We start from the raw sequence: 27,023 nt of genomic DNA on the forward strand, positions 1-27,023 counted from the left end.
GATGTGGTGCCAGGTAGGAGGACGATGCGCTATGGTGTGGAGGTTAGCTGGGCGTTGCCGCTTTAAGTAGCGCATTCCGGTGAGGCCAAGCATCCGGGTGCGTCATTAAGTCGCCGGAGTTGGTTCCTCGGGCACTGAGCCTCTTAACGATGACATACGAATGGACGGCATGAATGCGGGCAGCTGGCGCCGGCTGGGAACGCACCGCGCGACGGCGTGAGGGACGAGGGTTTTGGTGTGCCAGGGTAGTCAGCTGCGGTCGTGGCAACGTTGGAGATGCCCATTGCTCACATGCGATCCCCGCATGTCATTGAAAAAGCAAGACGACCCGGCATGGTCTCAGGTCCAGAGGATGCAGTTGGCCGCGCTACACCACTCCGCGGACGCGTCGCGGAGCCCCGTGCATCCTCGACGAGCCGGGTGTTGGGGTGTGTTTGGATTGTGGCCAAAGTGCACCTTACCAAAATTTTGGTCACGACCCATAGATTGGTCTTTGTTTGGATGGTTGCCATTTTTTTGGCATGCCAATGAACTGTAGCCAACTCTAGTTCATTTTTCTTGCCAATGTCGGCCAAATCATGGGCAACCAATACCTCAACCAAAATTTTGGTCATGACCCAAAGATTGGTCTTTGTTTGGATGGTTGCCATTTCTTTGGCATGCCAATGAACTCTAGCCAACTGTAGTTCATTTTTCTTGCCAATGTCGGCCAAATCATGGGCAACCAATACCTCAACCAAAATTTTGGCTACCCAATGCTTTGATGGGGCAACCTTGGGCACAAACCAAACATACCGTTGGTCGTGCCACAACACTAACGCCACCCTCGGCACACTGAAACCGACCGTGTCTAGCGACGATATGAGTGTGTCGCTCACCGCGGTCGCCGTGTTCAGAGGCGGTGCTGGAGCTGCGCCCCGTTGTTGGTCCCAACGACCCACATGAATGGTTGTCGGTGGCGAGGAGGTTGTGGGCCAGCTCCTCCGTTGGACTAGTCTGCGCTACGTCGTCCCGACGGGTGTGCCCCACATGTCGGTTTCCCTGTTTTCCCGGCCATATTCGAGCGTCAGTGCTCCGCGTTGCGCATTAGGCCTTTCACTATGTAGGCCAAGCGAGACAACTTATTGTTTATTTGAGCCGTTCAAGTATAATCATGTGGCATTTGCTTATTTCTCATTCCTCTCCAACCCTCTTCTCCATCGATCATGTCGCCCTCCATTCGAGTCCATCCTCCCGCATGCCTCATTTGAACATTCCGCCGAGTATCATTCACATGTACCCACCCTAGTCCTCTTTGATCTCCGGACCCCGAGATGAAATCGAGAGGGAACGAGTGGGGGCACGTGATACCTAAGGCGGATTCAAAATTTTGAACCGGTGATCATAGCATCCGCAAATCATATATAAAGGGTATTCAATGTTCGTTTTGTTTTTGAACGTACAATATACTCCCCCTATCCTTTCTAGTTTACATATAAGTTTTATGTGTAGTCAAAGTATCTCTACTTTGATCAAAAAGGTATCAACATTCAACAACGCCCAATCAATATTGTTAGATTCGTACGTACTCCTAGATTTGTACTCGAGATGGTTTCCAATTTGACTATTGACAAGATTAATAGTACATGAGATGTATAATGTGAAAATTATATCATTGGAAACTCCTTTCACATACGAATTTGACCGTATGCTTTGTGTAAGTTGCATGTCATATATTATTACTCTAACATTTGGTCAAAGTTAGCCTCAAAAAATGCATTAGACCCTGTATGCTTTGTGTAAGTTGCATGTCATATATTATTACTCTAACATTTGTGTAAGTTGCATGTCATATATTATTACTCTAACTTTTGGTCAAAGTTGTATAGTGGAAGTGGATCCTTTGACGTAGGTATCCCTGCCTTACCCTCCCTTTCGGTCACTTACTGGCGGACCCCATGCTTGCTAGGCCCCGCATGTCAGTTACTCAATGGGTTTGGCCACGTCAGGAGATCCTCATTCGTAGTATACTCCCTTTGTTTTTATTTACTCCGCATAAAACGGAGGGAGTGGTGGTATAATAAATGACGCAGGCGGGGGAGGGAGAGGGACGTCGGTTTGCTCTCAACTGCGGTCCCACAAGCGAGCGAAAACGCAAGACGAAGCGCGTTCCATTCTGTGAGCGACGTGGAGGGTCCAGCGTGCCGGGCTGCAACGCGAACGCGACAAGAGCGATGTACAGTCAAAACCGATTGACCGGTCATCACCGGAACCACTATTCACACCAGAACCTTCGCTGCTCGGCCTACACCAGCCACTACCCTAAAACCACACCAAATCTCCAGCCCATTCCCCCACCTTTCGATCCCCTAGCCCGCATCAAGCGTCCCCTAGTTCACCGGAAAGCCATGGTGCGCCGCAAGATCACTTACTACAAGATGCTGACGCCGGAGCGCCGCGCAGAAATCGCGGCGGCGGTCGGCGCCACAGACCTCCGTTCCCAAGCTCGCTTTGCGGCGGGCCAATCCCCGAGTTCTCTGGAGCCAAGCTACGAGGAGGAGGAAGCTGATCCAATGTTCATGGCGGAGGTCGCGGCGCAGAAGGCCCCCGATGGGTATGAGACGATGGACGTCGACTTCATGCCGGCGTCCGAGTCCCCCATGGTGCAGGCAGACCAGCGGTTCAACATGGCGATACTAAAGGAGGACCGGGAGGCAGAGGCTCAACTCGACGCGGAGCGCGCGCATGCCGCTGCCATCGAGGCTCTCCTGCAGGCGGAACCGGATGTCGTGGATGTGAACCGGGCGGCGGAGGCTCAACTTGAGGTGGAGCGCGCGGATGCCACTGCCATCGAGGCCCTCCTGCAGGCGGAACCGGACGTCCTGGACTTGAACCGGGCGGCAGAGGCTCGACTCGACGCAGAGCGCGCGGATGCCGCTCTCATCAACGCCCTCTTGCAGGCGGAACCGGACGTCCTGGACTTGAACCGGGCGGCGGAGGCTCGACTCGACGCGGAGCACGCGGATGCCGCTCCCATCGAGGCCCTCCTGCAGGCGGAACCGGACGTCCTCGACTTGAACCGGGCTATGCTCTCGTCCGTGCAGAGCGCCCGCACGCTCCGCTTGAACGAGTAGCTGGAGGCCGAGGACAACCACGATGCGGAGACACATGTCGGCAGCGACGGCTGGTTCACGCCGGCAGCCAAAGACGACGAGGCCGTCTCTTTCTGCGAGCAGTGGTAGTTTTTCTTTATGTTGTTGTTTTTATGGATCTTTTGCTGTGTAAAAACATATATTTGTTATGCAAGTCGCCTGACTTGGGTCAGTCTACCATTTCAGGCGGTTGGATGAATATCCTACGTCTCCTAACCCTTCTTTCCTTCTTCCTCACCTCTTCTTCTTCTCCAACAGACCACCGCACGGGCCGTATGGATTTGGTTCTTCCCTTGGTTGGGTTTGCGGCATGCAGGAGCGACTGTGTGAGGGTGCGATGCGACCGCGGCGTGCAGGAGCGACCGTGTGAGGGTGCAGTGCGACCGCGACAGCCGTGCGCAAGTGTACCTCCTTCTCATTTTGAAAACTTTAGGCAAGCTTGGCAAAAATGTGTGGCGAAGTTTGGCAATGCAAGGCCTAGACCCAAACAGGATAAGTACGTACGTACTAGGAGTACTAGTGTTAAAAAAGAAAGGCGGGGTTTTCCTTCGCAGGATTTAATCGATACAAATCCTCGTTTCACGTGTCAATTAATGCGTATTTTTTCTCCAAAGACCAAAGAGCTAACCATCTCACTCCTCATCGCTTGATTAATTCAGCGCCATGCAAACCAACCTTCTCACTTCCGCATGCATGCAGGGGATATTAATGTCCTTGGTTGCTAACCCCATCAATTTTGCCTCGATTAGTGTTAGTGGCCCTTTGCAAATTGTAATTTTGATATACTGGCCTTGTGTACAAAAAATGGAGGTAGTAACTATATTTGACTTCCTTCCCCATTGCGGTGACGTCGACGATATCTTTTTTTGGTGGTTTGGCGAAGTGTGTTCGATGGAGAACACCATTGAGGGAGACCACGGTCAGTCATTCGCAAGTGCCGCCTGCAAGCCGAGACAACTGCCTTATTTGCATCCAGGAAGTCCTTTACTAGTACTACTAGGAGTACTAGTGCGGTGAGATGGTTTCTCGAAGAAGACGATGGAGAAGCGGAGTCAGCGAAGAGTGAAATGATGTTTGCTTCGTCCGTGCTTTTGTGATTTGATGCCTCACTGCTTTGTGATTTGTGATAGAAGGGACAGGGGAGTAGACTCTGTGCTCTATACTGTACTACATGCGTCCAAGCATGGGAGAAAGAGGAGAGACGTTGCATTTTTCTATTCCTTCCTTCAATCAATCAATCAATCAGGGAGCTTCGGTTCCATCTTTTTGGCTTTGGCAACACCGTCCACAATGGTTCCCACGATGCCAAAAGCTATTTTCACATTTGGCTACACATTGTGGATGCCCTTAACCGTACCACTTGGTTTTGCTCCTGTGTGCTATCTATACAAATCTCAATTATATTGATCTAAAAAATTATAGAATCAAGATTAGTAAAAAAGAGGTGATTTTGCCGCGCGAATGGCGGGGGAGGTTTCTTATTTGAGCAATGCTACATCCACGTAATGGTTTACGTAAAGTTACGAACTGATGTGATGTGGGACTATTTGATTGGATTAAAGGAGAGGATTAGGCCCACCCCACCTGAAAATCAGGGGGCATATATAGATTAGATGGAAAGTATACGTAGCAGCTACGTAGCCCTTTGTAAGTCTAGGATTAGGCTTCTTATTTTCGGAGGACGTTGTCCTGGCGGTTTGCTAACATGCGGTCCCACGTGTCAGTGCATTACCAAGCCGATCCGCGTCCCACATGAGGCAGAACAACGACAGAAGCAACACGTGGTTAAGTTGAAGAAGATGAGGGAGAAGCGGATTCAGCAACGAGTGAAATGATGGTTGCTTCGTCCCTCCAACTTAACTGCGGGAAAGGTGCAGCTTGTGATTTGACGCCTCATTACTCATTACTATGCCGGCGCCATGACTGGGGTGCTTCACCCCGGCTGCTCTGCACTGTATTCCGGTATGGCACGTGGACCCGGTAGCTTGATGTCCCACATGTCGGCGAAAGGGACTAGAAGATTTATGAAAGCGAGCGCTCCACTCTTACGACGGAGGAGTAGACGACACGACGGCCCAGTGAACTGTCACTTGTAGTACTGTATAGTACTATAGTTTTGTTGTTTCGCACGATCCATCGATACAAACCCGATTAAACAGGAAAGGGCGGGATTTTTCCCGCGCGGTAGATGATACTGGCCATACATTTGAAAGGCAATTTTAATGTATGCAAACTGAATAATTATAAGTAACAATATGATATCTAGTAAAACTAAAAACACATATGATTTATTGTGTTAGAGTGTAGTAGTAGTGTTGTATTGCATAGTTGTTAGATGTAACATGCGAGAACGTGTAGAGATGTAGTTTTGGAGGGCCTACAGAGAGAAAAGCGTAATACGGTCACCGAACTTTAGAATAAGCTGATTACGGTCACTATATATGTTTTGCGGTGATTATACGGTCACTTGCTCACAGTTCAGCATCGGATTGCACTCTGTTGACCGGCCAAATAGTCTGCGTGGCGCCATGTTGACTAGTTAAATTGACCACGTCCCTTGTGGGTCCCACCTGTCAGTTCGCATAGGCAAAAGGTCAGATAAACACAAATTTACGCAGGCGCGACAAGGCTCCAACCCGTGCGCGGGAATCACCTGGTTGTGTATGTGTTTGTCAGGGCCTGATGTGTGCGCATGCACGTGTAGGTTGAGCACTTGAGCGTGAGAGTGTGCGTTGGTCGTGTGGTGTACTGGTGTGTGCATGCATGCGTGCGTGTGTGTGTGTGAGTGTTGCGTGCGTGCGTGTGAGTGTTGCGTGCGTGGCTGTGTGTGTACGTGTGAGTGTTGCGTGGGTGCGTGGGTGCATGTGTTTGTGTGAGTGTTGCGTGGATGCAGTTCGTGTGCATGCGTGCGTGTGTGTATAATCACCACACCAGCTCCTGTGTGTTAAAACAGACGGCTCAGCATACCAATACAAGGCCACCTTGTCCGCTGTGCCCGCGGTCATGACTTCGAACCACCGTCCAAATATTTTTTATCGTTTGTTTTCATTCTTACTAGCAAGATGCCTGTGCGTTGCACGTAACATCAAGATGCATTTGTATGACTTGTTTATCTTGTGAGAGAAAAGGATGAACGAGGGAAGGCCTTATTTGCAAATGTGGAGAGGTGTGTGGGTACCTTTTTGCAAAATTGCCATAGTTTCTTTCCTATCCGTCAGATATAAATCGGACGGCCTATATTGCAGGATGGCAGGCACACCATCATCACCAACTCTGTTTTTTATAAGAGTGTATTATATGTATTTTATAAGAGTGTAGATGTAGAGTAGATACAAGTCGACAGGTGGGCACGATGGTAGTGATATAATGTGATGCAACACTAGAGGTGCCACGTGGAGCGTTTAACTGGTCAACTAGTCATGTCATGAGCAAATACAGAGTTGTACGGTGAGCCCGTGACTGTATAATAACCACTAAACGTAAATGGTGACCGTAATGAGTGGATTCTGAAGTCCAATGTATGTATCGTGCTTTCGCTTCAAATAAAATGATCGTCATTGCATATATCGCGAGAGAAAGATGAAATATGCGTGAATTTTCTGGGGGCTTACTTTTAGAGGACCTGGAGATAGTTTTGTGTGCATACGTGAAAGGGGCGTACAGGGGGGGGTATGCGATGGAGAGAGAGATGCTCTTCGTTTCTCTTTATTATGACTAACTTTGTATATAGTATAAAAATATACAAATTCACAGTGCGGAATAAATATCATTGTGGGCACCATGCAATGCAAATTAGCGTTCGTACTCCTCCATATAACTTTGTAATGTTGTATATATGTAGAAACTCTAAAATAATTTTTTGGCCACACTTTATTCAAAAGGAATGTTGTATGCGAAATAAACGTGAAGAGAGGGCTTTTTAGATCAATGGGGTACGTGATGTAACATGTGTGAATGTGTAGTTGATGCATTTGGCGGGGCCTAGAGAGGTATGTGTGTGTATTACGTATTCGAGAGAGGCATGGATAGAGGGGCCGACAGGGGGGGCGTGGGAGAGATAGCACGAGAAATGAGAGTGGTCTAGAGAGAGAGAGACGAATATGACGTCACGACAAGAGATTCCATTCCCTTGAGTGTGTATATGCAAGGGGGGAGGGAATAGAGGCACCAGGAGAAATTTTCTGTGTGTGTGGTGTTTGTGTTGGTATGTGTGGGTGTGAGAAGATAATGATACGTGGGGGTAGAGGGTGTATCACCGCGTGAGGTCCGGTGGGTCGAGGTGAGGCCCTTCGTTCGGTTCCGACCTGCGCCAAATTGGTCGGCCCGTGACGCATTTAGGAAGACCCATGGATGACTAGTCATACAAGACAAAGATAGCAGAATTGTGAAGGACTCTATGTCCACTGACAAAGCCGGCTAGGATTTTTAACCCTAGGTTCTCGGACTAAGGTAACCCCTTTATCTCTGATATTACTATTCATCCAACCTAACTTTAAGGGGCATCCTACAGAATGCTCTGCTAGAATCATACTCGTCGATTAGGAAGAGAGGTGTGAGACAATGCGTGAGAGACATGCGTAAAGATAATGTGCGTACATGAGACACGTAGGCAGGTCCATGTATATAGAAAGGGTCGATGAGGATTGTGCGTGTGTATGTTTGCGAGAGGAAGAGTGCTTGTGATAAAGGTTAGTGAAAACAGTTGTAAATGGTTACGAGAGGGAGGGAGGGTTATATCTAGAGCATGTGTGCGAGAAAGACACCTCGGGAGAGAGTGTTTGAGCATGTGTGAGAGACCACCGATGGAGAGTGAAACTACACGTAAAAGACTGCTCTACACATTGATTAAAGATATAAATTGTATCCAAATATTAGGATGGGATCATGATATTAGCAATTCGCGTAAGGAGCGGTCATTGATCCATCAGACATCTAGATTCTATCGAATTTGAGCATGTCTATGTTATTATTCGACACAATTGATCCACATAGTTAGTATTTTGAACTCCAGACAATGCATCGCTTTAGCAATCGAATATAAACGTGAGTATAGTTCATGTTGTGTGTGTAAAGCACATTATACATACGAAAGTTACACAATGGACATTATAAATAGCTACCTATGAACTAGCATACATTTAAATTCAACTTAAGGTGGTTTACAAAAATCGAATTCAACATGAAGTCCATTCAATTATTTGAATTTGATATCATGACATTTGTAAACCATACCTAAATTATGGGGGCACCAATCTTTGCTCTGATTTTGTACATAATAGCATATGTAGTCGTGTACAAAATAGATTCAAATTTAGCTCCTTCATTCCAAAATAATCGTAGTTATAGGATTTTCAAGTGTCAAAATTTCAAAAGAAGAGTATAATTTAATGAGGTTTTCAAACATACAAGGTCAAATATAATGTTGTCTATTTAGGTCAATCCTCATAGTTCAAGAGTACTCTAAACGTGAATGCTTGTGTTTCAAAATTTCGAACGAAGCGCCAAAAGAGCCTCTACTCGCCCGAAACCGCGTGAGACCAATGTTTGGTAGTACAAGGAAATTACTTTTCTAATAACTCCGACCCGTGAAACCTACCGGCCCGACGTCCAAAGGTCTAAACCGGGGTAGTTTTGTAGCTTCATCTAGACGCCACGCAACCGCATCCGAAAAACATTCATAAACAATGGCCGCCTAAGCACACATGCGCGTGGCCGAAATCGCTCCCGCCCACTATTTGGGACACCTGGGATTACCATCCTACCCCCGACCCGCAGTAGGTCCGAAATTTAAGAGGGGGGCAAAGTTTGTACTTTCCCCAAATTTCAAACAAGCGCGTCCCATCTTTTGTTCAAAAAAGCCAAAAGCAAGCGCGTCCCAGACCGAAACATGGTTCCCCCCACCCGTCCAATTCCCCATTCGTACTTCGTGGGCGCCAAAACTACCTCTCCACCAGCCGCGAAACCCCGGCGTCCTCAGTCCGCCACCCCATCCCACCCATCAACCGCCGCCCTCCTCCATCACGCCGGAGCCGATACCCCGACGTCGTCGTCCACCGCAACCTCAACCGCAACGCCCTCCACGGCTAGTAGTTGAAGCCGAGGCCGAGCCGTCCATACCCGAGCCAGTTCAACCACGCTGTCCTGCGCCTCACCGCTGCCGCTCCAACTTCGCCACCCTCCACCGCACCGGAGCTGTTCCTACTACGCCATCCTTCGCTGCCTCGGATCTGCTTCCCCTCCGCCGACATACGGCCACGGCAACACAGTCAACAATTTGGCCATGGGTTCGTCCAAGCCTACACCCTCCAGAACATCGGTTTCCCTGGTAAAAAGAAGAAGATCGGCGCGACATGTGGAGGTGACCACACCGGCAACCGAAAAAGGTACTCCTCTTCCCTTATTCGTGCAAATCTTACGTCTCTGCTTGCACGGTATTCATCCCACAGAAGACACTAGTTGACCGCTTCTTCTTGATACTAGATGTTCCTAGTAACTCGCGATGCACAAGGTTTCTCCTCATATACTATTTCACCTTAGCTAGAGGTCCGTCGCCCCCCTGAATTTCAAGTTCTGGCCAGTTGATTCCCAATTAACGGAAGCATTTCCCGGCGTAACAGGCGCTAGTACGCCTATTACGCCGGGGAAGCAGCGCCTTGGTGTTTATCTTAGGGGCGTGTGAGGCCTAGAGCTACTGGCGCCCGATCTGGAGGTCGGCCGGGATAAAAGGGATGGCCTGGGGGCGCTGCCAAGCATGGCGGTGGTGTGAGGTCGATAGGAGGGCGGGGCGGCGGAGGCAGGGGTCTGGGCTGGTGGTCGCTGGCGGTTCGAGAAAGATCGTCAACAGTGACTGGTGGGAGGTAGACGAAGGCCATCTGCCCGTTCCTTATAGATCGGACGGTTCATTAAAAAAATCGACTGACCTATTTATTTTCAGTCGACTGGTATCTTAGATATGACCACATGTGGTGGTGCGCTGGAGGAGTACCTGCATTTCCTGTGCTCATATATTACAAAATCATACGGAGTAGAATCTAATTTTGTTTGCCATGCAATGTTGTAGAGCTATCATATGTCTCCTGTCATTTATTTTTCAGCCACCTGCTATCTGCTACTTTTACAGTGCACTAGTTCTGCACACACTTCACCCTTACTCTCACTATTGTGTTTTTATGCAAGGGTATTTCAGACTCTGCTGCCATGAGAGAAGCCAAAAAGAAAAGAGAGAAGTCACTCCAGCTTCGTGTGCGGGTAGGCAAGGCACGTTACAACGCTATAAAGGGTGCAGTGTCAGCAGATGGAGACGGTAAACGTAGCTCTGGAGTTGATTACCTCGCTCGCAATGAACCACCATCCCAGGTGCTTGCTTTAAATTCGCGGTGTCATATGTGGTTGCATGTTCCATAGGTGTCTAGCTTGTATTCGAAAGGCCGAAGTCGGTAAGATAAGGAAAGATTTTTTTTTACATGAACCACCATCCCGTGAGCACCAGAAGACAAATAGCTAGTCAGGGCACTGGCCGAGCCAGTGACAAGCCCAACAAAGATAGGCATCACCTGTAAGCCAAATAAAAAGCTACGATGGTGGCGAAGCAGCCCGCCTCCCACCAGGCTCTCAGGTCCTAGATGATCATGCTCACCACTCCAGCCGGATGTCTAGCTTGTATTGCTTCCAATTTGGTTAAATTGCATCTGCTTAGCTTACACATTATACCTTTGAATATGACATGCCTTTCTGTTTTTGGTACATACTAGTACATCTGTGTATTAACCATGTTCTTACATCAAACTAATGTTCTTGTGTATCCCTCATCAATCACTTATGACAAGGCAGGCAGGCAAGCAAGGGGACTACTCCTCATTTAAAGAATGCAGCGTCAGCCTCCCGACATGATTCTCAAGAAATAGAAATGCTAGATGAAGATAGTGAACGTAGCTCTGTAGTTGATTACAACATTTCCCCTACACTAGCATCACAGGTGCTTGCTCTAACTTGGCAGCGTGATATGTGGTTGCATGTTGCATATGGTGGTCTAGATTGTAATTCTTCCAATCTGGTTAAACTGCATGTGCTAGTCTGCTTAGCTTATACATTATACCTGTTAATGTGACATGCCTTCCTGTATTTAGTACATAGTACATCTGTCTATTAAGCATGTCCTTACATAAAACTATTGTTTTTTTGTATCCCGCATCAATCAACATGACGAGACACCTTTACTATATGCAGTGCGATATTAGTTGCATCTTTCATATGATTTGTAGCATGCACTGCTTCTAATTTGTTGAAATTCCATTTATGATGGGACGCTTTTAACTTGGCAGAGTCATATTGGTTGCATCTTTCGTGTGGTGTCTAGCTTGCATTGCTTCTTATTTGCTGGAATGGTTTCTGCTTAGTTTACACAAAAATTTGTGAACATGCCATGCCGTCCTGTTTTTCGTACATATTCCATCCTGGTATCATGTGTTTGCCTTACATCAAAGTAGTGATTGTCAGTATCATGCATGAATGAGTTCTGAAGAGAGAATTTTATTGCTTTTTCTTGTCGGTTTTACTTGACAATTCAAAATCAATAAAGCGGAAGGAAGTTAGCAAGGCAGCGGATAAAGGTGCTCCTTCCGAACGGAGGGCCTCTATAGTTTCTACTCCTCCACACCCCCAAGATGATTTCCAAGACAACACATGCATAGACACTCAACAAAGCTGTGTTTATGATGAGCACGTCTCCCTTAGTGCAGCATCATCGGTGCTCCCTCTAACTTGGCACTGTTATATGTGGTTGCATGTTATGTGTGATGTCTAGCTTGTATTGCTTCTAATTTTGTTGAATTCCATCTGCTTACTTTACACATTATACTTGAATAAGACACGTGTTCCTATTTCTAGAACATACAATATCTGTCTATCACACCATGTTCTTACATCAAATTACTACTGTTGTGTAACCTGCAACAATCACTTATCATAAGACACATTTGACTTTGGAGTGTGATATAGGTTACATCTCACATTCTTTTCTAGCTTGTACTACTAATTTGTTGAAATGGCACTTATGACGAGACAGTTTTAACTTGGTAGAGTGATATTCGTTGCATCTTTCATATGGTGTCTAGCTTTCATTGCTTCTAATTTGTTGAAATGCCTTCTCCTTAGTTTACACATCATAAGCTGTGAATATGCAATGCTGTGAATATGCAATGGCACTAATGATGAGAGACCTCTAACATGGTAGTGTGATGTTGTTTGCATCTTGCATATGATTTATCTCTTGTACTGCTTCACATTTGTTTAAACGCCATTTATGATGAGACACTGTTAACATGGCAGAGCGATATTTGTAGCATCTTTGATATGGTGTCTACCTTCCATTGCATTGCTTCTAATTTGGTGTAATGTCTTCTTCTTAGTTTACACATCATAGTTCTGGTTATCTCTTCCGTCCTGTTTTTCATACATATTACATCCTCCTATTATGTGGTTGTCTAACATCAATGTTCAGTTCGTCTACATCACGCATCAATTTGTTCTGAAGAACTAAATTGTTATTCGTTTTTCTTGTCGGCTTGACTTAACATGGCACAGAGAAAGAGGAAGAAACACAGAATGGCAGGGAATGGGAAGCGGATGAATCCTGCAGATTCTGCTGGTACTGATGGTGCAATAGAAGGTCAAAGTCCAGCAGAAAATTCTACAAACACGGCATCCCATGCTACACGAGTTGCAAAAAAGCCAAACAGAAACAAATAGCTACCACCAAACAAGCAGAGACAGCCCTAGTTCTTGCAACACCTACCACAGTACTACCAGCTGCACGACTTACTCGTGCGTCAACTGAGCTAGCAGCACGTTCCCAAGCTCCCTTGCCACTTGACACTACTTCCCAAGCACTCTTGACACAAGACGAGTTGGCAATATCGGATGAACCTTGTGAGCTTCAACAGCAAGAAGGTAGTTGCTGGAGTCAAGTTACAGTTGCATGCTTCTTTATATGTAGTCTCACAGTTTGATGTACACTAACACTTCCTATGTTCGTTGTTGGACTAGCACCTAGGCGCAAGAGGAAACAAACATCAGGGATAATTCTCGATAGGTTAACTAAATCTAGAGGAGGAAGAATGGAGATCCGTTTTGAGGCAGGTTTAAAAAGGCCACGTGATGCTACAGAGTCAGCCAAGTTAGTATCAGAGGCAGCGGTTGCCGTTAGGTGTCATGTACGTATCCTCCCAACATGTATTCAGTACAGGAATGACAAAGACGAAACCCAGTTCAACACCTTCCTCGACCATTTATCTGTAAGTATGGTTATGTATGGAAACTAGTAATATCGTCTTGCTCTGTCCCATACTTTCTAGGTTGCTGATAATGAGACTCCCATAATTTTCAACAGATGAGGTTCAAGTTGGATAGCCAAGATGATGCAACCAGACAAGCTTGCACCCATGTTTTCAAGTCTGCTCTGCGACAGTATCGGCATAACTTTAGGAAAACTCACTTTGAAGGCAAGGCTAACAGTGAACTTTCCCAAACATCTCCAGTGGAAAATATATCGGATGAAGACTGGAGGGGCCTTGTTAAACAGTGGTCTGATCCGAAGTATCAGGTACATTATATATTATTGATCAGATCACATGTTGAAGTCCTATTTACGCATGTGCCACACAAATCTATCTTCTTGTAGGTGAACTGTTCAAAGAACAAGGCCAACCGTACGAAAGTGAAATTCCAACAGACGACATGATCTCGTAGCTATATTGCACACTGCGAGGCTCTTGTAATTAGATGTTGTTTCACTCTTTTCGCTGTACCATATTATCAGATCTATATTGGCTTGTTCGAAATGTAGAGGAAAGCCCGCAAGGACCAAAAAGTACCTGAACCAAATGCTGTGGAAATCTTCAAGGACTGTCACACCAGCAAGAAGAAGGGCATGACTACACCAGTCAAAGCCGCTGTTGTAAGTCCTTAATCCTCATGCCTTTTAACTACTACTTACTCTGACTTGTGCCTTGAACTGCATGGTTTGCAGCCAATGTCTATTACTTTTTTCAATTTTATACACAATTGTCTTAGCGTATCATTGCACCTTACAAGGTTTAAAAGAGAGGAGTGATGTTCCTTTGATCTTGACCCGTAATCTAGTTCCGTGCTGGACTTGCCCACACAACGTTACAATTGCCTGTTTGTCTGTTCTCAGTTGTTTTGTGATATGAATGATGTCATACTATGCTTACCGTATTATAAACTTCGTCTCTTTATCCTTAGCCCTCAATACAATGTGAAGAAATAGACAATACATTAGCGATGGTACATGGTCATATGTTTGGAACCTGGTTTTATTATGTACTTTGCAATAAAATACAACTAATATTTTACATGGGTTCACCAGAATAAGTTCTGTATATAGACCAAAGCTATTTTGTTTGGTTTTGCTGCCTCCTTAATATCTTCTGTTCTGGTACTACTAATGTAAAACCTCAACTTTTCAGCAAGCTATGGAAAAATGGTGGAACCGCCACCTTCTGAAGGTGGCGAGGCAACTATAACCGCAATGTCAGCACTTGCTGCAGTGGGTCAGTACCTGTCCACTAACAGTGCCAAAAGCACGTTCCTGCATAATACTGGGTTGGTTGTTAAGGCAATATCGTCCAAACTGCCTCATGATCAAGATATGCAAGCTCAAAGCAATGTTGTATCTGCGCTCCAGACACAAGTCCATTCCCTAACAAAGACCCTTTGTGAAACAAGGAGAAACATTGCTCAATGTCGTCAAGATATGCATGGTTTTGAAACCAGACTATCAGACATTTGCTATGTTGTTCAGGAGCCTAGGGGAAATGAAGGCGAGGGTTATGGTGCTCCATCGGACAATACAGCATGAAAACGTAACAGTCAGGTCAAATGAACTGAGCTTCTGAACTTCTGGTGGTGCATTTATCTGCTAGACTGTTAAGTTTTATGCCAACCTTCCTTTTGTTATATAGTTGTAATTTGTTTTGGTGCGATACAAAATTTATTCTTAACGTGCAGCCACCGGGTCAAGAAAATAGCAAGCCATTTTTGTATAGTGTAGGGTGTTCCCTATATTTGCACTGGTGGCGATCTTTGATGTTGAGTGGATGTAATCTGTGCAATCGCCATAATAGCCTAGCATTTTTCGGCCTTATTTATTTCCTAGTCTTCTTTCCCTGGTTTGCTAGTGGCCGCAACTACCATGGGCCATATACGGGCCGTAGGATCCATGGGTCTCCTACGGGCCGTTGATAAATGGGCCTGTAATCGGTGGGCCTCGGGCCGTCGGATAAATGGGTCTACATGGGCCGTAATTGGTATCGGCCCAGCATGGTAACAGGCCGTAGGACAGCAAAGGCTTAATTCTGTCACAGGCATAACGGGTCGTTAATGGGCCAGAATATAGGACGGGTTGGAAACGGCGCAACGGGTTAACAGGCCAGAAACGGGCCGACTCTTGCCATGGGCCGAATTTGGCCCATTAGGGTAACAGGCCAGTAACGGGCCGACTCTTGCCATGGGCCGAATTTGGCCCATTAGGGGAACAGGCCAGTAACAGGCTGACTCTTGCCATGGGCCGAATTTGGCCCATTAGGGGAACAGGCCAGTAACGGGCCGGAAGTAATCGAGGGCCGAAAAGGAGCCCAAGAACGTGTGGGCCGTCAATATGCCGAAAGCTAGCACGGGCTGGAAATGGCCCATGTAAATCACGGGCCGTTAACGGGTATAAAGAAAATTACTGTTCATTATGGGCTAGAGTCACCGTGGGCCTGTAAAGGGCCGAAAGATACGAAGGCCTCATATGGGCTGAAAGACGTCGTGGGCCATACATGGGCCGAAAGTGAAATGGGCTGGTGTTATATTCGACGGCCCACATGACGTTGTTGGGCCGATTTCCTTTAGGGCCTAACGGGCCGTGAGTTAACGGGCCGTAAAATGGGCTATTTGCGAAGAGACCATTAACAGGCTTTTCATGGGCCAGCCCGTTAACTTTTGACCAAGTCAAACGGGCCGGCTTTGTAAGCTAAATGTGCCAGTGGTGGGCCGTGGAACGTGTCGACATATCATAGGCGCCTATCTGACCCAGTGACGAGTTGACACGTGTTTCGTCCGGCCAATAAGAATTTTACACGTGGAAATGTCCCATTGGTCGGGGCTGTTAACTGGTTATCAGATCCAAAACCCGACCCGATAGCTTAACGGCGTTCCGTTACGGTGGATGCCACGTGTCGGTCACCCTTGACGAAAGCACTTCTGTGACGCGTGATTTATCGTCATGGAAGTGGACACTTCCGTGATGATAATTTTGGTAATGTCATGGAACACTTCTATGACAGCACAAGTATGACTATCTTGATTCTGTCATAAAATCGTCCTGGATGTACATGCATGACAAAAAATGCGACCTACTGTGACAAACACGCATCATCATGGAAGTGTATTTTTTTGTAGTGCCACCACATTCATTCCATCATCACTCCACCATAGCAGGAGTAGGGTCTTACGCCTCGCGGCGGCCCGAACCTGGGTAAATTGCTCGTGTGCTTTTTGCCGTGCGCTGATCTGCTCTTTGTGCAACGCGATGTCCCCCTGCCGAACCATCAAGGGGCCAGCCGGTCCCATAGGTGGCCGCAGATATCCCGTGACATCTTTGGCGCGCCAGGTAGGGGGCTGTCTTGCGTGAACCAGAAAGCGTGTGTAGCGCGTCATCTTCATCGTCATCTTCATCTTCGACGGTGCCATCGACCATGGCGCCCAGGAAGAAGAAGTCTGACCCTCCAGCCCAGCCATCAACCTCGAAGGCTCCGCCGCCCGCAGCCTCTAACGCTGCGGGGGATACGGAGATGAGCGAGGACGTGAACGCTGCTGGGGGCGTGGTTGGAGCAGGTGGCGCCATCACCACTCCCCCCGCGGCCGACACAGGGGCTGGAGACGTCAGAGGAGAACATCATCAGCAGCGTCTCGACGGCCATGCTCGGCAAGGCGCGGATGAGAGGGTCACTCAGCTTGCACCCCCTCCTCCTGCCGGCGGGCGCAGCCACATCAACGGCGCTCGGTCTGGGGTGAGCCATCGCCCTCTGGCCACCCCTGCTATGGGAGCAGTCATGGTGCATGCGCCTCTTCCCGGACGAGCTGACCTGACCACTGTGCCCGACGGAGCCGCGAGCCCTCGAGCACCATTGCCGCGCGATCCCGCTACCCAGGTGGTCATCCCACAGCAGCACGGGCGCGCCACCGCCGCCATCGCCGCCCCAGGCACCGTAAGGAGCCAGGCGATGGTGCGGTCGACGTCATCAACCGCTATGCCAAGCACAGCCACGGAGGCTATGTTGTGAGCTCAGCTTCTACTGAGGTTCCCGTCGGTCGCCGAGGAGATGGACAAGTGGCGTGCCACTATCCAGAGCCTGCTCGGTTTCGCCGAAGCTGGGGGCTCGCGACGAGCTGGCCCACCACGACCTCCCCAAGCGACAGCAACCGCCCACATTGATGGCCGAACGGAGGGGGCTGTTCACACAGTGCAGTCCCCACCACGGCAGCCGACGCAGGCACAACAGAGTCAAGACCCCGATGACGTCTCGATGGACTCCTCTGGCCCTCGAGCACGTCCAGGCCAACGTCGATCCCCGGAGGATGGGCGGCGGGGAGACGTGCGCATCGCCATGGTTCGGTGCCATGACGACCTTCGCCAAACCGATGGGTGCGGCGGCCTCAACGTCGACGAGCCTGCGTTCGGTGTTGGCGGGTGCCTACCTTTCAAGGTCGGCTGCCCTGCCTTTACACGAGAGCTGTGGCAAGTCCATTGGCCGTCCGTTCGCACGTTCAATCCAGAGATACCCGAGAAATACGATGGGAGACTGAACCCGACAGAGTTCCTGAGCATCTACAGCATCGCTGTTCAGGCTACCGGGGGAAGAGATGAGAAGGTGTTCGCCAACTACTTCCCTTTGGCCCTGAAGTCCAATGTGAGGTCTTGGTTGATGCATCTGCCAGAGATCTCCATTTCGTCATGGGCAAAGCTGTGCCACGAGTTCATCAGTGCCTTCACCGGTGGGCACCAAGAGCCCGACAGGCCCAACGACCTGCAACTTCTCCAGCAGAAGGAAGGAGAAACCCTCCGTAAGTATTTACAGAGATTCAATAAAGTTCATAGAAATATTCCAAATATCCATCCAGTAGCTGTTATAGCAGCTTTCCAGTCCAATGTGCGCAACCGTCGCATTCGTTCTAAGATGAATGTACGGTTGCCCAAGACCGTGAAGGAGCTATACACACTGGTGGATAAGTGTGCTCGAATGGAGGAAGGAAGGAAGTTGTCCGGAGAGGAGGATTGCGTCAATGTTGATTCAGAGGATGAAGATGAATCAACTAGTAAGAGAAAGGGCAAGAAGCGCAATAAAAAGCCAAGAGATAAGGTAGTGATGACTGTAGAAGGTTCAGGCTCACCTAGTACCGGCAAGAAGGCCAAGGCTGAGGCTCCCGGCAAGGAAGCTGCCACGTGCACTGTCTGCTGGGAAGCCGCTGCCGCGGAAAAAGTTGGGGGCCATACTGCAAGATCCACCAGACCAAAGGCCACGACCTTAAAGAGTGCTACCAGGTTGAGCAGCTCGCCAAGAGGCAGAGAGCAGAGTATGATAAGCGTGATAAGGAGAAAGGTCAGAATGCTGCTTGAGGTAAGAGTCAAGGCGGTGAAGCAAATCGCCCTGGCAAACCCTTTCGGAATCAAGGAAAACCCGCCAGGGGGCAAGAGAAGGAAGTATGTGATGATGTGAGTGATGAAGGGAATGAAGAGGAAACCAGTGAGCAGGAATTTCAGAGGGCCACTGACGCCCTGTGCATTGATGGAGGTGCATCTTTGCACACCTCTCATCGCCAACTCAAGCGATGGGCATGGGAGGTCAATGCTATGGAACCAGCACCAGAGACCCGGAAGCCGCTCAAGTGGCCCCACACGCCCATCATCTTTGATGAGGAGGATCACCCTGGCCGCACCACAGTGGTGGGGTGTTTGCCATTGTTGGTCTCCCCAACAATTCGCAACCTCAAGGTCACAAAGATGTTAGTGGATGGCGGGGCCGGGTTGAATCTGATTTCCCCGGCAGTCATCAACAAGCTTCAGATAGGAGAAGAAGAGCTAGAGGTTACTGGCACGTTTCAAGGAGTCCATACCGGCAGGAGCCATCCCAAGGGAAATATTACACTGCCGGTAACGTTTGGGGGAGAACTGAACTATCGGACTGAGAAGATTGTGTTTGATGTGGTTGATCTCCCCCTGCAGTACAATGGGATTCTGGGACGCCCGGCCCTGGCCAAGTTTATGGCAGCATCCGACTATGCTTATAAGACATTGAAGATGCCTGGGCCACTGGGAGTCATCACTATCCCATCAGATGAGAATGGATGCAATTATCTGCGTGGACAAGATGTACCGAGATGCAGTCGCGGCAGAGGCAGCAGCAGCTCCCGCCAAGGAAAGCAAGGGAAAGAAGAGGGATTGTAGGACCTCTGGCAAGGAGTCTGGGAAGCGTGCCCCCTCCGAGTGCACGGCACCCGTCGACGACGTGCCGGAGTGTTCCAACAACAAGAGATCCAAGGTTGCTGCACCCCAAGTGAAGAAGGTCCCGACAGGGCAGGCTGGCGTTGATGGTACTTTCACTATTAGCGCCACCCTTTATGGCAAATAGGAAAGCACGCTCGTTGCCTTCCTGCGGGTGAATATCGATGTGTTTGCTTGGCAACCATCTGATATCCCCGGTGTTCCCAGGGAGGTAATCGAGCACCACTTTGCTATCTGCCCACATGCCCGACCCGTCAAGCAAAAAGTTCGGAAGCAGGCCTTGGAGCGGCAGCAGTTCATTGCCGAGGAAATCAAGAAGCTGGAAGCAGCTGGTTTAGTCAGAGGAGTGTTACACCCTACGTGGTTGGCAAACCCAGTGGTAGTCCAGAAGGCGAATGGGAAATGGAGGCTTTGCATTGATTTCACAGATCTCAACAAGGCTTGCCCGAAGGACCCATTTCCCTTGCCGCGCATCGACCAGATCGTGGATTCCACTTCAGGATGTGATCTGCTCTCCTTTTTGGATGCATACTTTGGGTATCACCAGATCTTCATGTCCAAAGAGGATGAGGAGAAGACATCATTCATCACTCCATGTGGTACATTCTGCTTTGTCCGCATGCCTTTCGGATTAAAGAGTGTCGGGTCCACTTTTGCAAGAGCAGTCCAGATTGGTTTTGAGCCACAATTACATAGAAACATAGAAGCTTATATGGATGACATTGTGGTCAAAACCAAGGATAAGGCCACCCTTATCCATGATTTGGAGGAGACATTTGCTAATTTGCCCAAGATCAACTTAAAGCTTAACCCGGTGAAGTGTGTGTTTGGTGTTCCCTCCGGCAAGCTACTTGGATTCTTCATGTCCCAACGGGGGATTGAAGCCAACCCCGACAAGATCAAGGCCATTGAGCAGATCCAAGCGCCCAGGGCAGTTAAGGATGTGAGGCGGTTGACGGGATGCGTTGCCGCGCCGAGCAGATTCATTTGCAAGTCTGCCGAGCGTGCCCTGCCGTTCTTCAAAATTTTGAAGAAAGCAGGGCCTATGAAGTGGACCCCGGAAGTGGATGCAGCTTTGCAGGAGTTGAAGGCCGACCTATCGTCTGTACCTACCTTGGTTGCACCCAAACCTCAAGATCCGTTACTGCTTTACTTGGCAGCAACCAACCAAGTGGTCAGTGCAGCCTTGGTAGCACAGCGGAAAGTGAATGAAGCAGAGAGCGGCCACAACGCGGCGGAGTCAGAAGAGGATTAGAACAGCAGTGAGCACGGCAACGAGTGCAACCCCAAGGACGCGGCAAGGAAGAAAGTGGTGCAGCGCCTAGTGTACTTTGTCAGCTCCTTGTTGCAAGGGACTAGATTGAGGTACTCTGGTGTGCAAAAGTTGATCTTTGGCCTTATCATGGCCTCAAGGAAACTGCACCACTACTTCCAAGCCCATGAGATTACGGTTGTCACTCATTTCCCATTGCAAAGGATACTCCGAAATCCCGAGGCTACTGGCAGAATGGTGGAGTGGGCTTTGGAGCTATCCAGCTCTGGTTTGAAGTTTGAGAGCACATCAACTATTCAGAGCAGGGCACTGGCAGAGTTTATTGCAGAATGGACGCCAAACCCTGATGAAGAGATGACAGAAACAACTCTCCCCGGCAAGGAATCACCCCAAGAATGGATTATGTATTTTGATGGTGCTTTTTCCCTACAAGGTGCAGGGGCTGGCGTGCTTCTTGTTGCTTGCCCAGGAAGAAGCCACCAACAATACAACTGAGTATGAAGGGCTCCTTGCCAGGCTCAGAATTGCAGCAGAATTGGGAATCAAGATGTTAATCATTCAAGGAGATTCACAGCTTGTGGTGAGACGAGTCAACAAGGATTATCAAAGCCCATTGATGGAATCATACGTCAAGGAAGTGAGGAGATTAGAGGAGCACTTTGATGGGTTGAAAACAGAGCACGTACCCCGTGCGGAAAACAACATAGCTGATCACCTGTCAAAGTGTGCTGCGCAGAAGCTTCCTGTGGAACCAGGAACTTTTGTTCTCCATCTCTCTCAACCCTCCATATCACCATCCACAATGGCCCGGAAAAGGAGAAAGTTGGACTACGGTAAGCCTCTCCCGGCAGAGAGCCTGCCGGAAACAACTCCTCACAGCCTACCAGACCGCCCCCTCCAGCCGGGCCTATGGACCCCGCGAACGAGGCTGGTGCTCCCGCAGCCGAGGAGGTGCCGCTAGTCCCCTAGGCTCCAACTTGGGCAAGGCACATTGCCCACTTCCTCCAAACCAGAGAACTTCCCGGCGACCAAGATGAAGCTGAGAAAGTAGCCCGGAGGGCCAGTATGTATCAGTTTGTCGATGACACTCTATACAGAAGAAGGCCCAACGGTGTGAAATTGAAGTGTGTCTGTCGGGAAGATAGAAAGGAACTGTTGGCTGAGATTCACAGAGGAATATGCGGCTCACACATTAGATCAAGGGCATTAGTTGGGAAAGCATTCCGGCAAGGACTCTATTGGCCCACAGCCCTCCAAGATGCAGTTGAGCTCGTCACGACATGTGAAGCCTGCCAGTTCCATTCCAAGAGAACACACCTGCCTGCCCAAGCCCTTCAGACAATCCCTTTATCATGGCCATTTTCGGTCTGGGGGCTCGATATCCTCGGCCCCTTCCCTCGAGCAATCGGGGGCTTTGAATTCTTGTCTATTGCCATCAACAAGTTTACAAAGTGGCCGGAAGTGACTACCATGAGGAAGGTGACTGCTCATTCAGCTATCAAGTTCCTAAAAGAATTGACGTGTCGTTTCGGAGTTCCGGCAAGGATCATCACCGACAACGGCACCCAGTTCACGAGCCACTCCTTCATGCAATACGTCATGCCCTCGTATGCAAGATCTCATTCACCTTTGTGGCACACCCCCGGAGCAATGGACAAGCTGAGAGGGCGAATGTTGAAGTGCTTCATGGACTCAAGACAAGGACTTCCGATACGCTGCAGAAGCACGACAGGAGGTGGATTGAGGAGCTGCCGATAGTTCTCTGGTCCCTCAGAACGACACCTAATTGAGCTACCGGGCAGACTCCCTTCTCCCTGGTCTACGGGGTAGAAGCAGTTATCCCCACGGAACTCATTTACGGGTCCCCTCGAGTGCTTGCCTACAATGAAGTAGCACAGGATCAGCACCGGCGTGACGACGCTGTGCTAGTTGAGGAGAACCGTCTCCGGGCTGCTACGCGTGTTGCATGCTACCAGCAAGCCCTGCATCGCTATCATAGCCGCAGGCTTCATGCCTAGTGTTTTGAGGAAGGTGACCTTGTCCTTAGGCGCATTCAGTCCGCCAAGGGTACACACAAGTTATCACCGAAGTGGGAAGGCCCTTACCGGGTAGTACGAGTCACCAGACCTGGCGCAGTCCGTCTGGAGACTGGAGATGGCACTCAGTTGCAAAACTCATGGAATATTGAGCATCTCCGATGGATCTACCCGTAAGGCGCAGAGGCTGCCAGGCCCTGCCCGGCAGCCACCCATTGTACATGGCCTTGCCGAAGTTGCATGTAACACCCTGTACAAGCCGGGGCGATGACCCCGTGCAAGAGAAAATAAAGAAGCACTATAGGGGGCCCCTGATGTCTACTACGCAACCTTCTTCTTGTAGACATTGTTGCGCCTCCAAGTGCAGAGGTTTGTAGGACAGTAGCAAATTTTCCTCAAGTGGATGACCTAAGGTTTATCAATCCGTGGGAGGCATAGGATGAAGATGGTCTCTCTCAAACAACCCTGCAACCAAATAACAAAGAGTCTCTTGTGTCCCCAAGACACCCAATACAATGGTAAATTGTATAGGTGCACTAGTTTAGCAAAGAGATGGTGATACAAGTGCAATATGGATGGTAGATATAGGTTTTTGTAATCTGAAAATATAAAAACAGCAAGGTAGCAAGTAACAAAAGTGAACGAAAACGGTATTGCAATGCTTTGAAACAAGGCCTAGGGTTCATACTTTCGCTAGTGCAAGTTCTCTCAACAATAATAACATAATTGGATCATTTAACTATCCCTCAATGTGCAACAAAGAGCCACTCCAAAGTCACTAATAGCAGAGAACAAATGAAGAGATTATTGTAGGGTATGAAACCACCTCAAAGTTATTCTTTCCGATCAATCCATTGGGCTATTCCTAGAATCAAACATCCCTAGAGTTCGTAGTAAAAATAACACCTTAAGACACAAATCAACCAAAACCGTAATGTCACCTAGATACTCCAATGTCACCTCAAGTATCCGTGGGTTTGATTATACGACATGCATCACACAATCTCAGATTCATCTATTCAAACCAACACAAAGAACTTCAAAGAGTGCCCCAAAGTTTCTACCGGAGATTCAAGACGAAAACATGTGCCAACCCCTATGCATAAGTTCACAAGGTCACAGAACTCGCAAGTTGATCACCAAAACATACATCAAGTGGATCACGTGAATATCCCATTGTCTCCACAGATAAGCACATGCAAGACATACATCAAGTGCTCTAAAATCCTTAAAGACTCAATCCGATAAGATAACTTCAAAGGGAAAACTCAGTCCACTACAAGAGATAGAGGGGGAGAAACATCATAAGATCCAACTATAATAGCAAAGCTCGCGGTACATCAAGATCGTGCCATATCAAGAACAGGAGAGAGAGAGAGAGATCAAACACATAGCTACTGGTACATACCCTCAGCCCCGAGGGTGAACTACCCCCTCCTCGTCATGGAGAGCGCCGGGATGATGAAGATGGCCACCGGGGATGGATCCCCCCTCCGGCAGGGTGCCGGAACAGGGTCCCGATTGGTTTTTGGTGGCTACAGAGGCTTGCGGCGACGGAACTCCCGATCTAGGTTTCTTTTCGGGGTTTCTGTATTTATAGGAATTTTTGGCGTCGGGAACAAGCGAGGGGGGTCTTCGAGTCAGCCACGAGGTAGGGGGGCGCGCCCAGGGGGGTAGGGCGCGCCCTCCACCCTCGTGGATGGCTCGGGACTCTTCTGGCCCAACTCTTTTGCTTCAGGGGCTTCTTTTGGTCCATAAAAAATCATCAAAAATTGGCACGTCAATTGGACTCCGTTTGGCATTCCTTTTCTATAAAACTCAAAAACAAGGAAAAACAGAAACAGAAACTGGCACTGGGCTCTAGGTTAATAGGTTAGTCCCAAAAATCATATAAAATAGCATATAAATGCATATAAAACATCCAAGATTGATAATATAATAGCATGGAACAATAAAAAATTATAGATACGTTGGAGACGTATCGGGCCCCAACTAAGATTGCATGCGTGCACAAGCACACCCAGATCACTGCATAAGCATTTGAATGAGCATTTGCATATGCATATAGATAATATTACATCCTGCATTCATTCTCATCTACATGGAGTAGCAGGTTCCTGTCGTGAACTTGACTTTGACAAGGAACGAGAAGATTGCACGATGACAATCCCTGACAAGCCAAACAGAAAAGTTTACCCCTTGTCCATTAGTGTTCTGTAAAGCTATAACTTTGCATAAGGAAACCACGCCTCTCTTTTTGAAACTTAGGTGCTCCCATCCATGACTTGAACGTTGTTTCGGTTAGGATGGTCGCAGCAGCCTTTGGTAAAAGGGAGTTGGCGGGGGGCTGGCCCCTCTGTCTGTTCCCCGGCAGACTGAACTCTCCGACAGACAAAAGGGGGTGCCGGCAGGATATCCTGCTCGGGTAACACGTTTATTTTTTTAAAGAGGCACTCCACCTCTGCATGGACATACACATGCATGGGTCCCCGGCAAGATTCATCTTTTTCATTCATATGCTGATACAAGTACAAACATTACATAACACAAAGATGGACTCGAGAGATTACATTATTTGAATTAAAATTTGGCAATTGCCGGCAGGTTTAAGATTGAAAAAATATAAGTGCCCCGTAATCCCCTCTTTTCGTTTTCCCTCCTTCAGGCACTGCGGCGGAAGGAGGAAAAGACGAGAAAAGGAGCACCCAAGCAGGAGCCCACCCCGGTCTCGTCAGGGCCCGACGATCATGGCCTGACAAGGCCGGGAGTGGCGAGGCTGCAAAGGAGGAGTGCGGGGACGGGGCAGCGCCTTCTGGTCGCCACCTCCAGAGCCAGCAAGAAGCCCCAGCTTGAGCACGGTGGAGTTATCCACCAAAGCTCAGCCGAAAGACTGCTGGAGGCGAGGAGAAGGCACCAAGAGAACATCCCTCCCCGGCTACCACCCGGAGGGCTGGTGATGACGGTGCCGGGGAGGGAGGGGAAGAGCGGAAAAACGAGGCGACAGGTTGACGATCGGAGGCGAAGGCATCCATGCCATCGTGCTCCGACCTGACCCCCAACCACCCGCCTTCTCCGTCTTCCCTCGCTTTGTCCTTGCCACCGCTGCTCTCGGGAAGCGCCAAGACCCCGATCCAACACCTCCAGCAGAGAAACAGCAAGCAGTCGGAGCTGTCGGGGGGCCTGAGGCGTGCCGCACCCCTCCTTGGTGGGCAAGAAGGCGCGCCTCTCATCGGCAATGGCCCCAAGGCCTCCGGGAGGGGCGACGCTGGGATTACCAATGATCTCCAGCCCTGCCTCCCAGCCGAGCCTTGAAGAGACCCAGAAATTCACCACGTCAAGGACCTGGCTCACTCCTCGAGTGCCAGCACCAGCATGGGACAACAGTTGCCCCAACAGAAGCCCCGGGGCTGGCCCCGGGCTCTCCCCTTCAACATCACCAGTAGAAGCAGAGATCAAGAGAAGAGGAGGAAGAATGCAGGGATGAATAACTTCGCCCTCCTCCGCCCCTCCTTTTATAGGCTAGGCGGGGAAGGGCAGCTGCCCCATCAACGGGCGACCACCGCCCTCCTCTGCCAATTCAAGACGGATGGACCCACTTCAAGATGCTCTCCCGTGCCACGCACCCCCGTTACCTACCCCGCGCGATGCATGCAACATACGTGGATAAGGATAAGAGCACGCTATGGGAAGAGTAATTTGGCAGTTTCTACCTCGTGCGTTAAAGTCATTCACGGGCCATCACTACCGCGGCCCCACCACTATTGGCTTTACACCACGCACGGGGAAATCGGAAACTGCCCCCGAAATCATGACTAATGAAGCAGCAACGGAAAAACTCAAGGGGCCAACCCCTTCAGCAATTCTGCCTGTGCACTTGTTAGGCCCTACCCCGACAATGCTCAGCAGCCCGTTCGGGGCAGGCCCCGGGGCTTCTGTCGGTGCAACAAACCCTAGGTCTATTGCCCAACTGTGCATAGGCACAAGATCAAGATTGAAGCACCAGCTCAAGACAGAGATCG

This window comes from Aegilops tauschii, chromosome 4 (genome assembly GCF_002575655.3).
Source record: "Aegilops tauschii subsp. strangulata cultivar AL8/78 chromosome 4, Aet v6.0, whole genome shotgun sequence".
In the NCBI taxonomy this organism is placed as follows: Eukaryota; Viridiplantae; Streptophyta; class Magnoliopsida; order Poales; family Poaceae; genus Aegilops; species Aegilops tauschii.